The sequence below is a fragment of the Macaca thibetana genome, chromosome 14 (assembly GCF_024542745.1).
Source record: "Macaca thibetana thibetana isolate TM-01 chromosome 14, ASM2454274v1, whole genome shotgun sequence".
NCBI classification, from domain to species: domain Eukaryota; kingdom Metazoa; phylum Chordata; class Mammalia; order Primates; family Cercopithecidae; genus Macaca; species Macaca thibetana.
In genome coordinates this window covers 64,044,029-64,062,717 of record NC_065591.1, presented here as the reverse complement: position 1 = coordinate 64,062,717, position 18,689 = coordinate 64,044,029, and the positions used below count along the sequence as shown (strand labels likewise).

General features: G+C 41.0%; 1 long non-coding RNA gene across 1 annotated transcript in view; it reads right to left on the bottom strand.

Annotated features, from left to right (window-relative positions):
* The window catches only part of LOC126935316 (uncharacterized), a 342,634-nt gene extending 326,169 nt beyond the window's left edge, over positions 1–16,465 (bottom strand). Inside the window, exon 1 of the long non-coding RNA XR_007719225.1 lies at positions 16,372–16,465. This is a non-coding gene — a long non-coding RNA (uncharacterized LOC126935316). The remainder of the gene's footprint in view (positions 1–16,371) is intronic.
* Positions 16,466–18,689: the final 2,224 nt, after the last annotated feature.

Sequence of the window (18,689 nt, the reverse complement as noted above, 5' to 3'; positions counted from 1 at the left end):
CTGAACTAATTTAAATTCCCACCAGCAGTGTATAAGCGTTCCCTTTTCTTCACACCTTGCCAACATTTTTTTTTTTTTTTAATGATAGCCCTGCTGACTGGTTCAAGATGGTATCTCATTGTGGCTGCATTTCTCTAATGATTAGTGACATTGAACAATTTTTCATATGCTTGTTGGTTGTGTGTATATCTTCTTTTGAGAAGTGTCTGTTCATGTCCTTTACCCATTTTTTGTTCCCATGGGATTGTTTGTTTTTTGCTTGTTGATTTAAGTTCTTACAGATTCTGAATATTAAGTCTTTGTCAGATGCATAGTTTGCAAATATTTTATCCCATTCTGTAGGTTGCCTGCTTACTCTGTTGATAGTTTCTTTTGCTGTGCAGAAGCTCTTTAGTTTAATTAGGTCCCACTTGTCAATTTTTGTTTTTGTTGCAGTTGCTTTTGGAGACTTCGTCATGAAATCTTTGCCAAACCCAATGTCCAGAACGATATTTCCTAAGTTTTCTTCTAGGATTCTTAGAGTTTGAGGTCTTACATTTAAGTATTTAATCTATCTTGAGTTGATATTTGTATATGATGAAATGAAGGTGTCCAGTTTCAACCTTCTGTATGTGGCTAGCCAGTTATCCCAGCAGCATTTATTGAATAGGGAATCCTTTCCTCCATTGCATGTTATTGTTGACTTTGTTGAAGATCAGATGGTTTTAGGTGTGCATCTTTATTTCTGGGTTCTTTATGCTGTTCCATTGGTCTATGTGTCTGTTTTTGTACCAGTAACATCCTGTTTTGGTTACTGTAGCTTTGTAGTATAGTTTCAAGTCAGGTAATATGATGCCTCCAGCTTTATTCTTTTGCTTAGAATTCCTTTTGCTATTTGGGCTCTTTTTTGGTTCCATATGAATTTTAGAATACTTTTTTCTAATTCTGTGAATAATATCATTGGTAGTTTGATAGGAATACCAATGAATTTGTAAATTGCTTTGGGTAGTATGGCCAATTTAACAATATTAATTGTTCTGATCCATGAGCATGGAATATTTTTCCATTTGTTTGTGCTGCCTCCGATTTCTTTCAGTAGTGTTTTGTAATTCTCATTGTAGATATCTTTCACCTCCCTGGTTAGCCGTATTCCTGGGTATTTTATTTTTTTTGTGGCTATTGTGAATGGGATTGTGTTCTTAATGTGGCTGTCAGCTTGGATGTTATTAGTGTATATAAATGCTACTGATTTTTGTACGTTGGTTTTGTATCCTGAAACTTTGCTGATGTTGTTTATCAGGCCTTGAAGCCTTTGGACAGAGACTATGGGGTTTTCTAGGTATAGAATCATATCATCCACTAAGAGAGATGGTTTAACTTCCTGTCTTCCTATTTGGATGCTTTTTTACGTCTTTCTTTTGCCTAATTTCTTTGTGTAGGACTTCAGGGGTGAGCTTTTGGGGATCATTTTCACGTCCTTAGTCACTTCTTAGTATGAATCCAACATCTGCCTACTATTTGCTCATGAATTGACTGAAGCATACAACCAAACTGATTATATGTTGCAGTGTTCAGATGTGTGATCTCCAGACTCAAATGCTGCTTTGCTGTGACTGTCTCAAGTGATCTAAGGAATGATCATCCAGCAAAAAGAACAGGGAACACTGACACTTAACAGAGGTCAAAACCACCACTCCTGGAAATTGGGCATATAATTCAGACACCTCAAAGAGTGGTGAAAATCTGTATTGATCCCACTCCCACGTATTAATGGTCTGCCAATCAGCAAAGATTGGAGAATGACCACAAGAGGGGACACTAAGAACCAAAATCATCTGTGTTCACACAGCTTACTGCCTACATTAATTGACTTCACAATTCCCCTCCTTATCAGCATTATTGTATGATTCCAGGAAACTCTTGTCCAAGAAGATAAAAGTTTTAAATACAGATACAGCATTACCAATTTGAGGAACTTCCTGAGTGGCCCATCTACTCTCAAAAAAAGCATCAAATGACAGTTTATACCCCAAGACCCTGTGAACACTTTGCCTCAAAACTCTAAGTTTGCTGTGTGTACCAATCTACTTCCATTTTATTAGGATTCGTATTCAATCCTAACCACGTCCCTGTCTTAGATTAGACTTCGAAACCTCAAAAAGTGTCAACATCCTAACTTTATCCTTCCTCCTCTGAGATGTTATTGAGACCCTATTGAGATAGTGTTCTCTCTTACCTCCATAAGCATTAAACTCAGCTTTGTTTTGACAAGGCCATAATTGAAAATTCAACTATTTGATTATTTAAAATATGAAACTCTGTAAAGTAAAATGCCATAAACAGAGAAAAAGCCATATAAATATGGATAAAGCAATCCATATAATGTGTGTGCATATATGTGTTTATACAGTAGTCCCTACTTATCCATGGGGGATACATTCTAGGACTCCAAGTGGATACCTGAAATCATGGATAGTACTGAACCCTATATATACTGGTTTTTTTCCCTGTACATACATACCTGTGATAAAGTTTAACTCATAAATTAGGCACAGTAAGAGATGAACAACACTAATAAAAATAGAATAATTATAACAATATATTGTAATTAAAGTTATTTGACTATGGTCTCTTTTTCTCCCAAAATATATAATTGTATGATACTCACCTATTTTTGAACCCTGGTTGACCGGGGTAATTGAAACTGAAGAGAGCAAAACTACTGATAAGGGAGGAATAACTGTACAATAAATTGAAAATAAATTATTTTTAGAAATTATCTGGGCCAGGCGCAGCGGCTCACGCCTGTAATCCCAGCACTTTGGGAGGCCGAGGCAGGCGGATCACGAGGTTAAGAGACCGAGACTATCCAGGCTAGCACGGTGAAACCTCGTCTCTACTAAAAATACAAAAAAATTAGCCGGGCGTGGTGGCGGACGCCTGTAGTCCCAGTTACTCAGGAGGCTGAGGCAGGAGAATAGAGTGAACCCGGGAGGCGGAGCTTGCAGTGAGCTGAGATTGCGCCACTGCACTCCAGCCTGGGTTACAGAGCGAGACTCCGTCTCAAAAATAAATAAATAAATAAATAAAATTTAAAAAATAAATAAAAAAAGAAAATAAATTATCTGAATATTGGTAAAAATAGAGAAAGTGGTAGTCTGTGACATTTTAGCTAAGAGTTGCTTTCACTCCCTGCACTTTATCTCCATGCACAGTTGTTCTATCCTAGGTGGGAGGGGCCACCCATAACGACTGGCAGCTCTGCTTCGCTGTCTGAAGGGGATGAGTTAGTTTGGAGTCGAGTATGGAGAAATCCATGCCCAGTGGCATTGTGAAAAACAATGGAGCTTTCAGTGGCAAACAATCAGGGAAAGCTAAAATCATAATTGAGGCAAACAAAAAATCAGACCAGCCAGAAATTTAACAGAGATACTTAAGTAAGGAGATAGCGAAAGAAGACCATGTTAAAATCACATTTGTCACCAGTAATTAAAAAAGCTGTGCCCATGACAAGGCTGGAATGGTGTGAATCCGGGAGGCAGAGCTTGCAGTAAGCCAAGATTGCACCACTGCAATCACTGGGTGACAGTGCGAGACTCGTCTATCTCAAAAAAAAAAAAAAAAAAAAAAAAAAAAGATGCTGAATATAGGCCCCCAATGTCTTCTGGCTTGTAGGGTTTCTGCTAACAGGTTCACTGTTAGCCTGGTGGGGTTCCCTTTGTTGATGACCTGCCCTTTCTCTCTAGCTGCCTTGAACATTTTTTCTTTCATTTCGACTTCAGAGAATCTCATGACTATATGTCTTGGGGATGGTCATCTTATATAGTATCTCACAGGGGTTCTCTGCGTTTCCTGAATTTGAGTGTTGGCCTCAGTAGAAAGGTTGGAAACATTTTCATGGATGATATCTTCAAATATGTTTTCCAAGTTGTTTGCTTTTTCTCCCTCTCTTTCAGGGATGCCCATGAGTCATAGATTTGATCTCTTTACACAAAACCATATTTCTTGAGATTTTGTTCATTGTTTTATTTCTTCATTTTTGTCTGACTGAGTTAAGTTGGAGGACTGGCCTTCAAGCTCTGAGATTCTTTCCTCAGCTTGGTCTATTCTGCTATCAATATTTGTAATTATGAAATTCTTGAAGTAAGGTTTTAGGCTCTATCATATCAGTTTGGTTCTTTCTTCAAATGGCCATTTCATCTTTCAGCTCCTGTGTTGTTTTATTATATTCCTTAGATTCCTTGGATTGGTTTTGACTTTCTCTTGAATCTCAATGGTCTTCATTCCTATCCATATTCTGAATTCTCTATCTGTCATATCAACCTAATTAAGAACCATTCCTGGGGAAGTAGTGCCATCATTTGGAGGTAAGAGGACATTTTGGTTTTTGACTTGCCAGAGTTCTTGCACTGGTTCCTTCTCATTTATGTGGGCTGATATTCCTTCAATCTTTGAAGCTGCTGTCCTTTGGATAGAGTTTTTTGCTTTTATCTTCTTTGATCCCTTGGGGGTTTGATTGTGGTATAAAGTGGGTTTAGTTGACAGGCTTCATTTCTTGAAGATTTTAGGAGGCCCAGTCTCAGCTCAGTAGTCCTGGACAGCATGCTCTGGGAGGCTGGTACTGGGCTCTTGGCTTTATTCTCTAGCCCCTTGAGGTCAGGAACCTACTGTACTGAAGGGGCCACAGTGCTCCTGATCCACTGGCCACAACACTCTATTGAGTGGTGCCAGCCAAAGAACTTTGTTGGGGCAGTGGAGGCGAGATCCATGCTCCCCTGCATGTGCTTACACCAGTAGTGATTGCAGCATGGTGGGGATGGGACACTGGTTGGGGCAGGATTGCAGGTGTCTGTGTGTGCATTTGTGCCAGCAGTGGTGGTTACAGCAAGGTGCCCATGTATTAGTGGAGGAAGGGGTGGTATGGTTCACTAGTGATGGCAGTGGTGACATGGTGGGGTGCATGCCCACATTCACTGGCAGTGGAAGGGGGTGAGGTCCACCTATGCATGCCTGCTGGCAAAGTGGTGGAGCAGGGGCTGTGGGCGAATGTGTGCTGGCAAAGTGGCAGGGGGAGTCAATGGTGGAGGTAGACTGTGGGTGGACTGATGTGCATTGGCAGGGGCCAATCTGCTGGAGCTCTCCAACAGTGAGGTGTGGTCTGCCAATGAAGAAGCTATGATAAGGGCCCCTAGATTTACCTAGTTGGGCATCCGAAGCTGTGCTGCAAGCAAGAATGGGCAGGCTGGGCCCCCGGGCGAGGTCAGCAGACACAGGGGTGCTCAGATAAAATTGGCCCTGTCCCACAGGCAAGACTGCCTTGCTCTGTCCAGTTCTGACAGTTAACCTAAGGCTAAAGTCTCCTGAAGGAACAGCTAAAGTCTGCTGAATGAGCCTTGGGGGATGAGCATCCCTGGCCATGCTCCACTGCAAATGTTCCCACATCAAACACTCTTGGCTCCGCACAAGTTGGAGTCCTGCTCTAACCACTTCTCTAAGTAGCTCTTGCTGCCAGCTTAAGTGTCCATGGGGGCCGTGGGGTCTCCTGCTGCTAGGATCCTGGAGGTCTGTGGCAATGGCAAGAATGGGCCACTCTTCAACTGTTCAATTCATCTCTTCCCCAGGAGTCACTGGGGGACCAGGAATGAGTCCCAGTGCACAGCAGCCCCATGCAGGGTTCCCAGCATCATCCCCCTTCAGTTCAGTGTCCAAGTCCTACCTCCATCCACTCTCAATGCCTTCCCTCTGAAGACCTGCTTGGAGTGTGCCATTCTTCCTGATGTCCCAGTCTCTTGGTGGGAGATTTTCTCCTAGCTGTGTTTAGTCAGTCATCTTGGCTCCAAGCTCTCCATTGTTTCTGACAAGAAATCAGCTGTTTATTTTATTCTGGTTCACCCATATGTGGTAAGTCATTTTGCTCTTGCTGCTTTCAAGACATTCTTTTTGCCTTTCAATAGTTTGACTATGGTGTTTTTAGGTGACAATCTCCTTGTGTTTATCCTACTTAGAATTCTCGGACCTTATTGGATGTGTAGATTAATGCTTTTCCTCAAATTTGGGCATTTTTAAAGTAATGATTTCTTCAAATATTTTTTCTGATCTTTTCTCTCTCTTTCTCTTTCTGGGACTCCTAGTACACATTGGTTGGTATGTTTTATGTGTCCATAAAACATACAACTCTTTGAGGCAACGTTCATTTTTCTTCATGGTTTTTCCTTTCTGTTCTTCCATTTGGATGATCTCTATAGACCTATTTTTAAGTTCACTTACCTTTTCTTCTGCTAGCACAAATATACTGTTAAATCCCTCCAGAGAAATTTTTATTTCAGCTATTATATTTTTCACCTCCAGTATTTCTAGTTGGTTTTTAAAAATAATTTTATCTTTTTGTTGAATTCTATATCTGAGACATTGTTCTCATGCTTTACTTCTTTAGACAAGATTTCCTTTAGTTCTTTGAACATATTTATAGCAACTGCTTTAAAATTTTTGTCTGCTAAATTCAACATCTGTATGCTCTCACAGATAGTTTCTGTTGTCTGCTTTTCCCCCATGTGTGGTCATATTTTCCTATTTTTCTTTGTGTCTTTTGATTTTTTTTTTTTTTTTTTTTTTTTTTTTGAGACGGAGTCTTGCTCTGTCACCCAGGCTGGAGTGCAGTGGCGTGATCTCGGCTCACTGCAAGCTCCGCCTCCCAGGTTCATGCCATTCTCCTGCCTCAGCCTCCTGAGTAGCTGGGACTACAGGTGCCTGCCACCACGCCTGGCTAATTTTTTGTATTTTTAGTAGAGACGGGGTTTCACCGTGTTAGCCAGGATGGTCTCAATCTCCTGACCTCGTGATCCACCCGCCTTGGCCTCCCAAAGTGCTGGGATTATAGGCATGAGCCATTGTGCCCAGCCTATTCAGCATTCTTAAAGAAAAGAAATTCCAACCAAGAATTTCATATCCAGCTGATATAGTTTGGATACTTGTCCCTGCCCAAATCTCATGTTGAATTGTAATCCCCAATGCTAGAGGTGGGGCCTGGTGGGAGGGGTTTCAGTCATGGGATTGGATCCCTCATGGCTTGGTGGTATCTTTGCGATAGTGAGTTGTTGCAAGATCTGGCCATTCAAAAGTGGACCTCCCGCTATACTCTCACTTGTTCCTGCTTTCACCATGTGACCTGCCTGCTCCCCTTTCACTTTCCACCATGATTGAATGCTCCTCAAGGGTTCAACAGAAGCCAAGCAGATGCTAGCACCATGCTTTCTGTAAAGCCTGCAGAACTGTGAGCCAATTAAACTTCTTTTCTTTATAAGTGACCCAGTCTCAGGTATTTCTTTATAGCAATGCAAGAATGGCCTAATACAGAAAATTGTTACTGAGGAGTGAGGCATTGCTATAAAGATAACTGAAAACATGGAAACGGCTTTGGAAATGGGTAGCAGGAAGAGGCTGGAAGAGTTTGGAGGGCTCAGAAAAAGATGGGAAGTCCAAAACTTCTTAGAGACTGGTTAAATGATTGTGACCAAAATGCTGATAGTGAGACAGCCAGGTGGGAGGGAGTCCCTGGAGAAACTCCATCTGGCCTGCCCACTGAGGTGGAGCCTCAGGAAGTTCATGTCCTTTGCAGCAGGGAGGAGCCTGGCTCCTCCTTTTCCTGTGTGGAACCTGGGATTTGAACACCTGGGCAGGAAGCACTCTAGTGGAGGGACTCTGGTCAGCAATAGTCCCTGTTTCCCCCTTTTCTTCCCTTTAACCCAATCAAATCCTGCTTCACTCACCCTTCAAATCGTCTGTGAGCCTAAATTTTTGTGGTTGTGGGATGGACAAGGACCCTGTCTTTTGCTGAACTAAGGAAAAGTCCTATAACAATAGTGATATGGATGATGAAGTCCAGGCCCTAGGGATCTGTGGAAGTTTAAACTAAAGAGTGATGATTTAGGGCAAGGATATCCAATCTTTTGGCTTCCCTGGGCCATAGTGGACGAAGAATTGTTCTTGGGCCATATATAAAATACACTAACACTAACAATAGCTTATGAGCTAGAAAAAAACTCATAAAAAAAACTCATAATGTTTTAAGAAAGTTTATGAATTTGTGTTGGGTTGCCCTCAAAGTCATTCTGGGTCACATGTGGCCTGCAGGCCACAGGTTGGACAAACTTGATTTAGGCTATCTGGCAGAAGAAATTTCTAAGCAGCAAAGTGTTCAAGATGTGGCCTGGCTGCTTTGAACAACCTACACTCAGATTTGAGAGCAAAGAAAAGACTTAAAGTTGGAGTTTATATTTAGACAGGAAGCAGAGAATAAAAGTTTGGGAAATTTGAAGCTTGGCCATGTGGCAGAGAATGAAAGCTTTTCTGGGAGAGGAATCCTAGAAGGCAGTGGAGCACTCATTTGCAACAGAAATTTGCATAACTAAAAGGGATCCAAGTGCTGGTAGCCAAGACAATGTGAAAAAGACCTCAAAGGCATTTCAGAGATCTAAGAGGCAGCACCTCCCACCACAGGCTCTGAGGCCTAGGAGGAAAGAATGGTTTCAGGGGCCAAGGCTCCACTTCCTTGCATAACCTCAGGATTCTGTTCCCTACATCCAGGACACTCTAGCTCCAGCCTCAGCTCAAAGGGCCGCAGATGCAGCTCATGCTGTTGCTTCAGAGGGTGCAAGCCTTGGTGGCTTTCATGTGGTGTTAAGCCTATAGATGCACAGAGTGCAAGAGTGATTGAGTCTTGGCATCACTGCCTAGATTTCAGATGATGTATGAAAAGGCCTGAGCACATAGACAGAAGCCTGCTGCAAGCGGAGAGTCCTCACAGAAAACCTCTGCTATGGTAGTGTGGAGAAAAAATGTAGGGTTGAAGCTCCCACACAGGGTCCCCACCGGGGCACTGCCTAGTGGAGCTGTGGGAAGGGGACCACCATCTCCAAGACCCCAAAACAGTAGATCCATCAGCAGCTTGCTCTCTGCACCCAAAAAAAGCCACAAGCACTCAACTCCAACCTGTGAGAATAGCCACAGGGGCTGATCCCTGCAAAGCCACAGAGGCAGAGCTGTCCAAGGCCTTGGAAATCTAACCCTCACAGCAGTGTGCCCTTGATGTGGGACATAGAGTCAAAGGATATTATTTTGGACATTTAAGATTTAATGACTATCCTGCTGGGTTTCAAATATGCATTAGGCCTGTTACCCCTTTCTTTTAACCAATTGCTTCCTTTTGAAATAGGAATGTTTACACAATACCCATACACCCGCTGTATTTTGGAAGTAACTAACTTGTGTTTGATTTTATGGATATATAGGTGGGAGAGGCTTGCCTTGTCTCAGATGAGACTTTGGACTTTTGAGTTGATGCTGGAGTGAGTTAAGACTTTGTGGGACTGTTGGGAAGGCATGATTGTATTTCCCAATGTGAGAAGGACATGAGATTTGGAAGAGACCAGGGTTGGAATAATATAGTTTGGATGTGTGTCCCCACCCAAGTCTGATGTTGAATTGTAATCCCCACTGCTGAAGGTGGGAACTGGTGGGAGGTGTTTGGGTTGTGGGGGTTGATCCCTCATGAATGGCTTGGGCCACCTGCATGGTGATAAGTGAGCTCTTTCTCAGGGTTCACATGAGATCTGGTCATTTAAAAGTGTGTGCCCTGCCCCTTGTTTGCTCTTGCTTTTATCATGTGACATACTTGTTCCTTCTTTGCCTTCCACCATGACTGAAAGTTATCTAAGGCAGCCAGGCACAGTGGCTCAGGCCTGTAATCCCAGCACTTTGGGAGGTTGAGGCAGGCAAATCACGAGGTCAAGAGATCAAGACCATCCTGGCCAATATCGTGAATCCCTGTCTCTACTAAAAATACAAAAATTAGCTGGGCATGGTGGCGTGTACCTGTAGTCCCAGCTACTCAGGATGTTGAGGCAGGAGAATTGCTTGAACCAGGGAGGTAGAGGTTGCAGTGAGCCAAGATTGTGCCACTGCACTCCAGCCTGGTGACACAGTGAGACTCTGTTTCAAAAAGAAAAAAAAGAAAAGAAAGTTCTCTGAGGCTTCACCAGAAGCAAAGCAGATGCCAGCACCATGATTCCTGTAAAGCCTACAGAACTATGAGGCAATTAATTAAGCCCTTCTCTTTATAAATTACTCAGTCTCAGGTATTTCTTTATAGCAATGCAAGAATGGCCTAATACACAAGCTAAACTAAGGTTTATAAGTGATGGAGAAATAAGATCCTTTTCAGACAAGCAAATGCTAAGGGAATTTGTTACCACCAGACCTGCCTAACAAGAGGTCCTTAAGGCAGTCTTAAATATGGAAAGGAAAGACTGTTACCTAGCTAACATAAAAACACACAAAAGTACATAGACCATTTGGCACTATAAAGCAATTACACAATCAGGTCTACATAATAACCAGCTAACAACATGATAACAGGAACCAACCTGCATATAGAAATATTAACTTTGAATGTAAACAGGCTAAATGCCCCAGTTAAAAGGCATGGAGTGACAAGTTGGATGAAGAAGGAAGACCTAATGGTATGCTGTTTTCAAGACACCCATCTTACATGCAATGATACCCATAGGCTCAAAGTAAACAGATGGAGAAAAATCTACCAAGCAAATGGAAAACAGAAAAAAGTGGGGGTTGTTATTTTAATTTCAAATAAAACAGATTTTAAACAAACAATAATCAAAAAGATAAAGAAGGGCATTGCATAATTGTAAAGGGTTCAATTCAACAAGAAGACCTAACTATCATAAATATATATGCACCCAACTCAGGAGCACCCACATTCATAAAACAAGTTCTTAGAGACCTAGGAAAAGGCTTCGATAATCACACAATAATAGTGGGAGACTTCAAAACCCCACTGATAGTATTAGACAGATAATTGAGGCAGAGATCTAACAAAGATATTCAGGACCTGAACTCAATACTTGATCAAATAGACCTAACAGGCATTTACAGAGCTCTCCACACAAAAACAACAGAATATACATTCTTCTCATTTGCACATGGCACATACTCTAAAACTGATCACATAATCAACCATAAGACAATTCTCAGCAAATTCAAAAAAACTGAAATCATACCAACTACTCTCAGACCACAGCACAATAAAAATAGAAATCAATACTAAGAAGATCACTCAAAACCATAAACTACATGAAAATTAATCAGCCTGCTCCTGAATGACTTTTGAGTAAGCAACAAAATGAAGGCTGAAATAAAGACATAAGTGACAGCAAAGATACAACATATCAGGATCTCTGGGACACAGCTAAAGCAGTGTTAAGAGGAAAGTTTATAGTGCTAAATGCCCACATCAAAAAGCTAGAAAGATCTCAAATTAACAACATAATATCACACCTAGAAGAACTAGAAAAACAACAGCAAACAAACCCCAAAACTAGCAGAAAACAAGAAATAACCCAAATCAGAGCTGAACTGAATGAAATTGAACTGAATGAAATTGAGATGTGGAAAACCATTCAAAAGATCAATGAATCTAGGATTTGGTTTTCTGAAAGAAAAAATAAGATTGATAGACCACTAGCTAGATTAATAAAGAAAAAAAGAGAAGATCCAAATAAACACAATCAGAAATGACAATGGGGACATCACCAAAAACCCCACAGAAATACAAAAAAACCCCAGAGACTGCAATGAACTCCTCTGTGCACACAAACCAAAAAAACTAGAAGAAATGGATAAATTCCTAGAAACTTACAATCTGCCAAGATTGAACCAGGAAGAAATTGAATCCTTGGAGACCAATAACGAATTCCAAAAGTGAATCAGTGATAAAAAGCCTGCCAACCAGAAAAAGCCCAGGACCAAAGAGATTCACAGCCAAATTCTACCAAATGTATGAAGAAGAGCTGGTACCATTCCTACTGAAGCTATTCCAAAAAACTGAGAAGGAGGGACTCCTCCTTAACTCATTCTTTGAGGCCAACATCATTCTGATACCAAAACCTGGCAAAGACACACAAAAAAAGAAAACTTCAGGCCAATATCCTTAATGAACATAGATGCAAAAATGTTCAACAAAGTACAAGCAACCTGAATCCAGCAACACATCAAAAAGTTAATCTGCCACAATCAAGTAGGCTTTATCTCTTGGATGCAAGGTTGGTTCAACATATGCAAATCATTACATGTAATTCATGACATAAACAGAAACAAAAACAAAAAGCATATGATCATCTTAAAAGATGCAGAAAAGGTTTTTGATAAAATTCAACATTCCTTTGTGTTAAAAACCCTGAACAAACTAGGCATTGAAGAAACATAGTTCAAAATAATAAGAGCCATCTACGACAAATCCACAGGCAATGTCATAATGAATGAGCAAAACCTAGAAGTATTCTCCTTGAGAACTGGAACAAGGTAAGGATGCCCACTCTCATCAGTCCTATTCAACATAGTACTTGAAGTCCTAGCCAGAGCAATTAGACAAGAAAAAGAAAAAAAGCCATCCAAATAGGAAGACAAGAAGTCAAACTATTTCTTTTTGCAAATAATAAGATTCTACACCTAGAAAACCCCATAGTCTCTGCCCAAAAGTGCCTAGATGTGATAAGCAACTTCAGCAAAGTTTCAGGATACAGAAGCAATGTACAAAAATCAGTGGCATTTCTATAGAACAACAACATCCAAGCTGAGAGCCAAATCAGGAACACAATCCCATTCACAACAGCCACAAAAGGAATAAAATACCTAGGAAAACAGCCAACCAGGGAGGTGAAAGATCTCTACAATGAGAATTGCAAACACTACTGAAAGAAATCAGAGGCAACACAAACAAATGGAAAAACATTCCAGGTTCATGGATCAGAACAATCAATATTATTAAAATGGCCATACTGGCCAGGTGTGGTGGCTCACACCTGTAATCCCAGCACGTTGGAAGGCCGAGGCATGCGGATCACCTGAGGTCAGGAGTTTGAGACCAGCCTGGCCAGCATGGCAAAACCCCATCTTTACTAAAATTACAAAAATTATCCGGGCGTGGTGGCAGCACCTGTAATCCCAGCTACTCAGGAGCCTGAGACAGGAGAATCCAGGAAGTGGAGGTTGCAGTGAGCCAAGATCGTGACATTGCATTCCAGCCTGGGTGACAAGACTAAAACTCTGTCTCAAAAAGAAAAAAAAAAGCCATACTACCCAAAGCAATTTACAAATTCAATGCCATTCTTATTAAAATACAAATGACATTCTTCACAGATTTAGAAAAAAATATTCTAAAACATTTATGGAACAAAAAAAGATTCTGAATAGCCAAAGCAATCCTAAGCAAAAAGAACAAAGCTGAGGCATCACATTACCCAACTTCAAACTATACTACAAGAGCAGTGGGATGACATGTGACATATTAAAAGTACTGAAAGAGGCCACTGCAGTGGCTCACACCTGTAATCCCAGTACTTTGGGAAGGCTGAGATGGGTGGATCAGCTGAGGTCAGGAGTTCGAGACCAGCCTGACCAACATGGTGAAACCCCATCTCTATAAAAAATACAAAAATTAGCTGGGTGTGGTGGTGGGTGCCTGTAATCCCAGCTACTCAGGAGACTGAGGCAGGAGAATTGCTTGAACCCAGGAGGCGGAAGTTGCAGTGAGTGGAGATTGCACCATTGCACTCCAGCCTGGGCAAGAGAGACTCCATCTCAAAATAAAACAAAATGAAATAAAATAAAATAAAATAAAATAAAATAAAAGTGCTAAAAGAAAAAAAAACTGTCAAACTAGCATTCCATACAAACAATAACTATCCTTTGTTAATAAATGAAGAAAAAATTCCCAGATAAACAAAAAAATTGAGATAATTTGTTGTTAGGAGACTTACCTGATAAGAAATACTAAAAGAAGTCTTGAAGATGAAAGGAAATGACATCGGATGATAATGTCAATCTACATGAAGAAACAAAGAGCACTACACATCTACTAGAATGGCTAAAATCCAAAACACTGGCAGCAGAAAACGCTGGAAGGATGTGGCGTAACAGGAACTCTCTGTCATTGTTTGTGGGAATTCAAAATCGTATACCCACTTTGAAAGACAGCTTGATGGTTTCTTCTAAAAGTAAACATACTCTAATCAAATGATCCAGCAATTGTGCACCTTGCTGTTTTCCCAAAGAAATTGAACATTGGCATCCACAGAAAAACCTGCACATGGATATTTATGGTAGCTTTACTCACAATTGCCAAAACCTGGAAGCAACCATAGGTGAATAGAAACTGTGATATTTCAGGACATGTGATAGAAACTGTGATATTTCAGACCATGAAACGTTATTCAGCAAAAAAGAAATGAGCTATCAAGACATAAAAAGACATGGAGGAAACTTAAGTGCATATTACTAAGTGAAAGAAGCCAATCTGAAAAGGCTACATACTGTAGGATTTCAATTATATGACATTTGGGAAAAGGCAAAACTATGGAGACAGTAAAATGATCAGCATGTGCCAAGGGTGAGAGGGAGGCAGAGATGAACAGGTGAAGCACAGAGATCTTTAGGACAGCGAAACTATCTATATGGTACTTATGGTGGATACATGTCATTATACATTTGTCCAAACCCATAGAATGTATATCAGGAGTGAACTGGAGGCCGAGTACAGTGCCTCACGCCTATAGTCCCAGCACTTTGGGAGGCCGAGGCAGGCGGATCACGAGGTCAGGAGATCGAGACAATCCTGACTAACACGATGAAACCCCATCACTACTAAAAATACAAAAATTAGCCGGGTGTGGTGGTGGGTGCCTGTAGTCCCAGCTACTAGGGAGGCTGAGGCAGGAGAATGGTGTGAACTCAGGAGGCGGAGCTTCCAGTGAGCCGAGACTGCGCCACTGCACTCCAGCCTGGGCAACAGAGCGAGACTCCGTCTCAAAAAAAATAAAAAATGAAAATTAAAAAAAAAAAGAGTGAACTGGAATGTAAACTATGGACTGTAGATGATAAAGATGTGTCAATATAGGTTCATCAGTTAAAACAAATGTACCACTGTGGTGGAGGATGTTGATAATGGGGGAGGCTATACATGGAGAGTGAGGGGTATATGGGAAATCTCAGTACCTTCCAGTCAATTTTGCTGTGAACCAAAAGCAAAAGGAAAAGAAACAAAGAGCACCAATAACGTTTATTGTATAGGTAATTACCAAAGGTATTACAAACATATTTTTCTCTTTTCTTCCCTTAATGATTTGAAAGACAATTGCAGCCAGGTGCAGTGGCTCGCACCTTTAATCCCAACACTTTGGGAGGCTGGGGTGGGGCAGATCACTTGAGGCCAAGAGTTTGAGACCAGCCTGGCCAATATGGTAAAACCTGGTCTTTACTAAAGATACAAAAAATTAGCCAGGCATGCTGGTGCATGCCTGTAATCCCAGCTACACAGGAGGCTGAGGCATGAGAATCGCTGGAATCTGGGAGGCAGAGGTTGCAGTAAGCCAAGATGGCGCCACTGCACTCCAACTCCAGCCTGGGCAACACAGTGAGACTCTATCTCAAAAAAAAAAAAAAAAAAAAAAGACGACTGCATAAATCAATAAATATCAAGTTGTATTATTAGACTTATAACACATTAAAATGTAATATATGTAACAATAATAGCACAATGCAGGAGGGAGGGAATGAAGCTACATTTGAGCAAGGAGATGACTCTAGATGGTAACTCAAATTCAAAGAGAGAAAAATGAAGAGTACTGGAAATGGTAAACATGTAGCTTAATATAAAATCCTATATATTTCCTCCTCCTTTTAGCTTTTCTATAAGACATGATTGTATAAAGCAATAATTATAACACAGTATTGTTGGGTATTACAGGGAGATGATAAATATCAATTATGGCTTTGAGACCAGCTGCAGCAGCAGGAATTGTGGCTCTTTCCCTAATCCTCTTGTACCAAATCTTTGCAGAGACGACAGCTGCAAAGACCCTGTGATGGACTGGATTTAACAGACAGTGTGAGAAGATCTGAAGCACTCTAAGCCCAGCCCATGACTTTGAAAGTCATCTGTTTTCCCCACTCTTGTTCCCCACTGGAAGCTTTCAAACTATTGTCTTTATCCTTGGGTTTCTGAAATTTCACAATGATATATCCAGATATGGGTCTTTTATCTTTGTCCTGGGAAATTGGTGGACGTTTTTAATCTGGAGACTTGGTTTTTAACATCTAGGAAAACTTCTTGTCTTTATCCTTTGATGATTTATTATCTTTAGTTTTCTCTTTTAAGTCCTTTTGGCTGGGCATGGTGGCTCACGCCTATAATCCCAGCACTTTGGGAGGCCAAGGTTGGTGGATCACCTGAGGTCAGCAGTTTGAGACCAGCCTGGTCAACCTGGTGAAACCCCATCTCTACTAAAAATACAAAAATTATCTTGGCATGGTGGCGGGCACCTGTAATCCCAGCTACTTGAGAGGCTGAGGCAGGAGAATCACTTGAACCCGGGAGGAGGAAGTTGCAGTGAACCGAGATCGCACCATTGCACTCCAGCCTGGGTGACAGAGCGAGACTCCGTCTCAAAAGAGAGAGAGAGAGAGAGAGAAAAAAAAAAAAAAAAGAAGTTCTTTTTATTAGAGGTTGTACCTTCTGGATTGATCCTTTATTTCTATTTTCCTTCTCTCACATTTTCTGATTCCTTGTCTTTGTTCTACCTCCAAGGAGACTCATACGCATTTATTTTCTCCTCTTCTATTAAACTCATAAAAACTTGGCAAATATTTTTAATATCCAATAACTCATCTTGGCTTCTGATTGTTCCTTTTGTGCTGCTCCCTGTCGCTCAACATTTTAAAGACTTATTTTTTAGAGCAGTTTTAGGTTCACAGAAAAATTGAGAGGAAGGTGCACAGATAGCCCATGTACCCCATATCCCACACATGCATTACCTCCTCCATTAATACCATCCCCCACCACTTCCTTTGTTTTATATAACCTATTATTCTTACATGATCTTGGTCATTCTCTTAAAATTTTTTTTAAAATTTATGTGTAGTAGTTGTGTATATTTGGGGGGTGCATGTGATATTTTGATAGATGTGTACAATGTGTAATGATCAAATCAGGGTAATTAGCATATCCATCACCTCAAATATTTATCTTTGTGTTGTAAACATTACAATTCTTCTCTTCTAGCTGTTTTGAAATATATAATACATTACTGTTAACTATAACTTCCCTACTATGCTATCAAATACTAGAACTTATTTCTTTATTTTAACTGTATTTTTGTACCCTGTAACCAACTTCTCTTCATCTGCCCTTCCCCCTTCCCTTCCCAGCCTCTGGTAATCACCTTCCTTTCTTTCTTTCTTTCTCTCTCTCTTTCTTTCTTTCTTTCCTTTCTCTCTCTTTCTTTCCTTCCTTCCTTCCTTCTTTCTTTCCTTCTTTCTTTCTTTCTTTCCACGGAGTCTTACTTTGCCGCCAGGTTGGAGTGCAGTGGCTCTGCCTCCCAAGTTCAGGCAATTACCCTGCCTCAGCCTCCTGAGTAGCTGAGACTACAGGCACACGCTACCACACCCAGTTAATTTTTGTATCTTTGGTAGAGACAGGGTTTCACCAGGTTGGTCGGGATGGTCTTGATCTCATGACCTCGTGATCCACCCACCTCGGCCACCCAGAGGGCTGGGATTACAGGTGTGAGTCACCGTGCCCGGCCCCACCATTCTACTCTCTACCTCCATGAGACCCTCTTTTTGACCTCCCAAATTTGAGTGAGAACATGAGATATTTGTCTTTTTGTGCCCAGCTTATTTTACTTAACATAATGATCTCCAGTTCCATCCATGTTGCTGCAAGTGACAAAATTGCATTCTTTTTTAAGGATGAATAATTTTCCGTTATATATATACACCACATTTTCTTTATCCATTCATCTGTTGATAGACGCTTATGTTGATTCCAGAAATGTCTGATCTTTGTCATCTGTTTATATTTAAGAATAAAGCGGGCGTGGTGGTGCGTGCCTATAGTCCCAGCTACTCAGGAGGCTGAGGCGGAGGGATCGCTTGAGCCCAAGAGTTTAAGATCAGCCTGGGCAACATCGTGAGACCCTGTTTCAAAAAAAAAGAAGAAGAAAGCGACCATAGGAAATGACTTGGGAGCTCTGGGTAAATTTACTGGGCTTATTTATTTCACTTTACTTCAGTGCAAACCAATAGCTAGCTAGCCAATGCAGGCATCTTTCACCTAAGGTCAATACATGTTAATGGTTATTCCTGGTCCAGGCTTAGCTGCCTGGGCCTCAATTTCCTTATCCTGGAGAAAGCCAAAGGAGGAGGGTCTGGTCAAAGAGTGACTTCTTCAAATGGAATAAAGGTAAGTTCAGTCATATGAGGCCTAGCATGTGACAAGGGCTCAGACGTTTCAGGGGAATCCTCTGCACCACACTCTATGATATCACTTCCACTACTCTCATCCATTGAAGAATAATCTTAATCTCTGGTCTTGCTCTCTCAACACTATTCCATCAGAAGAGGGTGCCTTACCAGGCTTTGGCTTATTTCTCCAAGATTTAGTCTTTAAAATAAGGGTGTATCATAAGTTCAATGCACATAATCACAGATGAAAGTTTACAAAATATTCTCCACCTTAAGTAATTCAGAGATTTGCCTGGGAGGGGCAACCTTCGGTATTTTCCTTGTCTCATGATTGACAATTAATGTTTGTGCTATCAATGACTACTGGACTGGAGCTAGCTAAATAACCCTTTTCA